Source organism: Dendropsophus ebraccatus, chromosome 12 (genome assembly GCF_027789765.1).
Source record: "Dendropsophus ebraccatus isolate aDenEbr1 chromosome 12, aDenEbr1.pat, whole genome shotgun sequence".
Taxonomy (NCBI): Eukaryota; Metazoa; Chordata; class Amphibia; order Anura; family Hylidae; genus Dendropsophus; species Dendropsophus ebraccatus.
Genome location: NC_091465.1, coordinates 84,338,867 through 84,345,727, shown reverse-complemented (window position 1 = coordinate 84,345,727; position 6,861 = coordinate 84,338,867). Strand labels below are relative to the sequence as shown.

At 56.6% G+C, this 6,861-nt stretch overlaps 1 protein-coding gene across 3 annotated transcripts in view; it reads right to left on the bottom strand.

Moving 5' to 3' along the window:
• Positions 1–6,861, bottom strand: part of GRAMD1A (GRAM domain containing 1A) — a 106,707-nt gene extending 99,846 nt beyond the window's left edge. For 2 of the 3 annotated variants that reach the window (XM_069948979.1, XM_069948982.1), the window contains exon 1: positions 6,772–6,861. The gene's annotated coding sequence lies outside the window, so the exon portion shown is untranslated. Of the gene's footprint in view, positions 1–1,022; positions 1,157–6,771 lie in introns of those variants that run through there. The other variant, XM_069948980.1, reaches the window with a different exon arrangement.

The window sequence follows — 6,861 nt, the reverse complement described above, 5'->3', positions numbered from 1 at the left end:
GAACCTGACAAGTTATGGTGGGGAAGAAGCAGGGGGCTAAGGGGGGGGGGGCGGTTAGGGGGCTGAGGGGGGAGCAGTAAGAGAGCTGAGGGGGGAGCAGTTAGGGGGCTGAGGGGGGAGCAGTAAGGGGGCTGAGGGGGGAGCAGTAAGGGGGCTGAGGGGGGAGCAGTAAGGGAGCTGAGGGGGGAGCAGTTAGGGGGCTGAGGGGGGAGCAGTAAGGGAGCTGAGGGGGGAGCAGTCAGGGAGCTGAGGGGGGGGGAGTAAGGGGGCTGAGGGGGGAGCAGTTAGGGGGCTCAGGGGGGAGCAGTTAGGGGGCTCAGGGGGGAGCAGTTAGGGGGCTGAGGGGGGAGCAGTTAGGGGGCTGAGGGGGGAGCAGTCAGGGGGCTGAGGGGAGGAGCAGTTAGGGGGCTGAGGGGGGAGCAGTTAGGGGGCTGAGGGGGGAGCAGTAAGGGGGCTGAGGGGGGAGCAGTCAGGGGGCTGAGGGGGGAGCAGTTAGGGGGCTCAGGGGGGAGCAGTAAGGGGGGTGAGGGGGGAGCAGTTAGGGGGATGAGGGAGCAGTTAGGAAGCTGAGGGGGGAGCAGTTAGGAAGCTGAGGGGGGATGCAGTTAGGGGGATGGGGGGAGCAGTCAGGGGGCTGAGGGGGGAGCAGTTAGGGGGCTGAGGGGGGGAGCAGTTAGGGGGCTGAGGGGGGAGCAGTTATTGGGGTGGGGGTAGTCATCAGTCAGGGGAGCTGGGGAAGCAGTAAGGGGGCTGAGGGGGGGGATCAGGGGGTTGGGGGGTAGCTAGGGAGCGTTCAGGGGGGCAGTATAGGGGCTGAGGGGAGGACAGTCAGGGGAGGGGAGCAGTGGGGGGGGGGGGCAGAACTTCAGGGGCTGAGGATGAGGAGGATGACGCTACAGATAGGGGGTCCTGTGTACTCGGGGTGATCCCTCCCACTCTGCACCTTCCAAACAGGGGCTCCGTATTGTCACTGTGGCCCCTCCTCCCCCTGAGTATTGGGGTGCAGCCCCCGGACCACCTACCTCTCCCGGCTGCGGACATCACGGACCTCCCGGGGCCTTTGTTTCCGGGGCTGAAGTTTTGCTCTGACCTTGTATCATATAACAGAGAGGAGCAGCACATGGCGGAGGGGAGGGAGGGGGGACAGGGACCACCGGGGCACAGAGACCACCAGCCCGGGGCACAGAGACCACCAGTCCCGGGGCACAGAGACCACCAGCCCGGGGCACAGAGACCACCAGCCCGGGGCACAGAGACCACCAGCCCGGGGCACAGAGACCACCAGCCCGGGGCACAGAGACCACCAGCCCGGGGCACAGAGACCACCAGCCCGGGGCACAGAGACCACCAGTCCCGGGGCACAGAGACCACCAGTCCCGGGGCTGAGCTCCTGCCGCTCCGTCCTCTCTGCAGGAAAAGCCCGCAGTGTCTGGAGACAGGAGCCGCCTGTGCCAGGATAATGTGTCTGCGGGACGGGGGAGGAGTGGGGGGCACCAGAGACCCCCATATACTCCTGTGCCAGGATAATGTGTCTGCGGGACGGGGGAGGAGTGGGGGGCACCAGAGACCCCCATATACTCCTGTGCCAGGATAATGTGTCTGCGGGACGGGGGAGGAGTGGGGGGCACCAGAGACCCCCATATACTCCTGTGCCAGGATAATGTGTCTGCGGGACGGGGGAGGAGTGGGGGAATCCCTCAGGTCCGCATCTCCTGCATCACCACACAGATGTGCCATTCAGGATTGAAGGAAAGCTGGGTGACTGCCTGCACCCACCAAGACCAAGCACAGGGTCCACACCTACCAGGACCAGAGCACAGGGTCCACACCTACCAGGACCAGAGCACAGGGTCCACACCTACCAGGACCAGAGCACAGGGTCTGCACCCACCAGGACCAGAGCACAGGGTCTGCACCCACCAGGACCAGGGCACAGGGTCTGCACCCACCAGGACCAGAGCACAGGGTCTGCACCCAGCAGGAATAGGGCACAGGGTCCGCACCCAGCAGGAATAGTGCACAGGGTCTGCACCCACCAGGACCAGAGCACAGGGTCTGCACCTACCAGGACCAGAGCACAGGGTCTGCACCCACCAGGACCAGAGCACAGGGTCTGCACCCAGCAGGAATAGGGCACAGGGTCCGCACCCAGCAGGAATAGTGCACAGGGTCTGCACCCACCAGGACCAGAGCACAGGGTCTGCACCTACCAGGACCAGAGCACAGGGTCTGCACCCACCAGGACCAGAGCACAGGGTCTGCACCCAGCAGGAATAGGGCACAGGGTCTGCACCCAGCAGGAATAGGGCACAGGGTCTGCACCCACCAGGATCAGAGCACAGGGTCCACACCTACCAGGACCAGAGCACAGGGTCCACACCTACCAGGACCAGAGCACAGGGTCTGCACCCAGCAGGAATAGGGCACAGGGTCTGCACCCACCAGGACCAGAGCACAGGGTCTGCACCCACCAGGACCAGAGCACAGGGTCTGCACCCACCAGGAACAGAGCACAGGGTCTGCACCCACCAGGACCAGAGCACAGGGTCTGCACCCACCAGGACCAGAGCACAGGGTCTGCACCCACCAGGACCAGAGCACAGGGTCTGCACCCACCAGGACCAGAGCACAGGGTCTGCACCCACCAGGACCAGAGCACAGGGTCTGCACCCACCAGGACCAGAGCACAGGGTCTGCACCCACCAAGGCCCGGGCACCTGGCCATGCACCCAGCATAACTATAATACTGGAGCACCGCATCACTATGTGAGGGTAGTCACCCTCTGCTCTTCCAGAGACATATCTGTTCCTAGGAAAGCTGGGTTTCAGCCTATATTTGCCATTATTTGTCTCTACAACCAGCCCCCACATTAGTTATCACCCAGCTTTTCCTAAATCCTGAACGACAAATCTCTCCACTTTTACAGCTTCCTCTATAACTAGGTAAAATGGCTACTTCCCATCCGGCCTGCCGATTGCCTCCTGACCCCGGCACATTCAGTTAGGTCTGTATTTGGAAAAGCAATATGGCTGCTACAAACGCTTCCTTACTGCTAAAGAAGTGGACAGATTTTAGGTCAGCTGGGTGACAACCACTAGTACCCAGCTTTCCCAGAACCAGACCCAGCTCCTGGGGATGATTGTAGATCTCAGGAGGATGTGGGTAACACACAGTGGGGGTCACCGGGCTGGGAAAGTAATCGGGCGGATTTATCAGGCCTCATGCAGAGGAGCAGTTACCATGGCAACCAGTCAGGGCCTAGCTTTCATTTTCAAAGGCCTGTTTAAATTTGAAAGAAGCGATGTGATTGGTTGCTATGGGCAACTGCTCCTTTAAATAAGGTTTTATACATGTCAGCCATATGTGTTTGTATGTATGGGGTAACTATAGGGGGCTGAAGTTGCAGCTGTACCCGGGCCCTTTCCTCTTAGGGGCTCAAGACAGCAGTGAGGAGCCCTGGGGCAGGTCTATCATAGGGCCCCAGGTTACATCTTATACATAGGAGGGCAGTGATGAGAAGTCCTGGGCCAGGTCCATCATGGGCCCCAGGTTACATCTTCTGCCGGGCCAGGTCCATCATGGGGCCCCAGGTTACATCTTCTGATACATAGGAGGGCAGCGATGAGGAGCCCTGGGACTGGTCCAAAATGGGGCCCCAGGTTACATCTTCTGATACATAGGAGGGCAGCGATGAGGAGCCCTGGGGCAGGTCCATCATAGGGCCCCAGGTTACATCTTCTGATACATAGGAGGGCAGCGGTCAGCAGCCCTGGGGCAGGTCTATCATAGGGCCCCAGGTTACATCTTATACATAGGAAGGCAGCGGTGAGGAGTCCTGGGGCAGGTCCATCATAGGGCCCCAGGTTACATCTTCTGATACATAGGAAGGCAGCGATGAGGAGCCCTGGGGCAGGTCCATCATAGGGCCCCAGGTTACATCTTCTGCCGGGGAAGGTCCATCAGGGGCCCCAGGTTACATCTTCTTATACATAGGAGGGCAGCGGTCAGCAACCCTGGGGCAGGTCTATCATAGGGCCCCAGGTTACATCTTATACATAGGAAGGCAGCGGTGAGGAGTCCTGGGGCAGGTCCAAAATGGGGCCCAGGTTACATCTTCTGATACATAGGAGGGCAGCGATGAGGAGTCCTGGGACAGGTCCAAAATATGGCCCAGGTTACATCTTCTGCCGGGGAAGGTCCATCATGGGGCCCCAGGTTACATCTTCTGCAGGGGCAGGTCCATCATGGAGACCAGGTTACATCTTCTGCCGGGCCGGTCCATCATGAGCCCCAGGTTACATCTTCTGCCGGGCCGGTCCATCATGGAGCCCCAGGTTACATCTTCTGTAGGGGCTAGTCCATCATGGAGCCCCAGGTTACATCTGCCGGGCCATTCCATCATGGGCCCAAGGTTACATCTTCTGCCGGGCCGGTCCATCATGGGGCCCAGGTTACATCTTCTGCCGGGCCGGTCCATCATGGGGCCCAGGTTACATCTTCTGCAGGGGCAGGTCCATCATGGGGCCCCAGGTTACATCTTCTGCAGGGGCTGGTCCATCATGGGCCCCAGGTTACATCTGCCGGGCCAGGTCCATCATCGGGCCCAGGTTACATCTTCTGCAGGGGCTGGTCCATCATGGGCCCCAGGTTACATCTTCTGCAGGGGCTGGTCCATCATGGGCCCCAGGTTACATCTGCTGGGCCAGGTCCATCATCGGGCCCAGGTTACATCTTCTGCAGGGGCTGGTCCATCATGGGCCCCAGGTTACATCTGCTGGGCCAGGTCCATCATCGGGCCCAGGTTACATCTTCTGCAGGGGCTGGTCCATCATGGGCCCCAGGTTACATCTGCCAGGCCAGGTCCATCATGGACCCCAGGTTACATCTGCCGGGCCAGGTCCATCATGGATCCCAGGTTACATCTGCCGGGCCAGGTCCATCATGGGGCCCCAGGTTACATCTCCTGCGCTTGTCTTGTTTTGCAAACGGCGGACATTTGCATGGAATAAAATGTAAATTGTTTGTTTACTGTCAGGAGAAGCTGAATGTGAATGAGGAGCGGCTGTCAGACGTCCAGGAGCGGAGAACAGAGACAGAAGAATCCAGAAGACACCGAAAACTGCAAATCAGCAGAAAGAAACAACAATCCCAACCCAGAACTAGTGTGTAAAAACGTGGGCAAAGTACAAACACCCAGCTCTTCCTGACTCCTGAATGCGACATCTGCCTAGATACACACTGATACACCACCTGCTCCTGCAATGATGTATAACTAGGGTTATCATCACCCAACTTTACTTGGGTACTGAATGGCAATCTGCCTAGTTACATTACATCACTGCACATGGCTAAAGTTGCAGCACTCATATGGGTGGTCACCCAGCTTTCCTAGGCTGGTACACAATGATACACACTGTGGGTGCATCCCTATACCTACTGTTACAGCTCTTCACCCAGCTTTCCCAGAATCCTGAACAATTGTGTCTGGTTATAAATTGATAAGGGGATCCGGACTCCAGGAAAGTTGGGTGTCTGCGGGACAGTTGGTAGTCACCCAGCTTTCCCAGCTCTGTCATGGTGATCAGTAATTCAGCATTTTGTCTCCGGCATGTGCAGGGTTATATGGAAGTTTTGCAGTTGGATGTCGGCGTTGCTATGTGGAATCCTCCCGTTGCTATGGCGCTGGTTCTGTTATGTAAATACAAGACTATCAAGAAGAAAGAATGTGCAGTTTGTGTACACGAATGTCTCCATAAAGATTTCATTACAGATGAGTGGATGGCGGAGAGACCCAGAGGAGGCTGCAGATAGGAAGGGGTTAACCTGGGGGGGGGGGGTTATAGATAATATAGATCACAGCTAGCACTCTGCTATTGCTCTCTGTTATCAGCTTCTCCTGTTATTCCCTTCTATGGGCCAATCCAGCTCCATTCACTTATGTTTATCAGTGATCCTAACATTAACCCCACACCTGCTGTATCCCAGGCGTCTGTGCTAATCACATGATAACATTTATCTCTTGTTCCCCGTTAATTTCTGAATATATCTTCATAGCGATCGGAGCTCCAACTCTTCCTCATACACACAGGCTATGTCTCCATCCTGTGGCTTTACAGCTGTTGCAAAACTACAAATCCCAGCATGCCCTGACAGCCCAAGTATAGACTGCGGTGCATTGGGCTTGTGGTTGTGGGGGACGGGGAAGGATGTGGTCACATAACAACATACACAGAATGTGGAAATGATAGAAGACGATTCCTTAAAGTGTCTCTGGGGAGGATTTCGTGAAGCTCTCTAGTGATACACAGTCGCACACTTTTGCGCAATGATCTCAACACAGAAAAAGTTGCATATTTTGTGCAAAAGGGGTAAATTCCCAAGTATTTGCAACAATAATACACAGAAACCATTGATAGATCCCCCCTCGTGTCCCTTTATGACGCCTCTTTTATGTGTCCTAGAAGCATAGTAAATATATGGGGGTCTCCAACTAACTTCAATAGACCAGACTGAGTATAGCATCCGGGACACCCAATGTAAACAGTATTAACTGATAATAGTAGGGACCCCCCCGCACCCCAATGAGCTTAGAGGGGGCTTGTAATTTAGGGTGGAGCTTTAAACTCTAGAATATGAATTCCTCTAATGCCACAGCACTGGCTATTAGAAGGGGATCCTCATCAGAGTAACACTATCAGCCCCATATATCCAGTTCTAGCATTAGCCATGCTAGCCCCCCATAAAGTTGACATCTGGATAGTATTTTGTACCTGTGTGTCCCGCAGGGTGGTCCTCATGTGCCTCTGTCAGTTCTGCCTGTCGCACTGTGACTGCTCCTCTGGGTTGAGTAGAATGTGCGA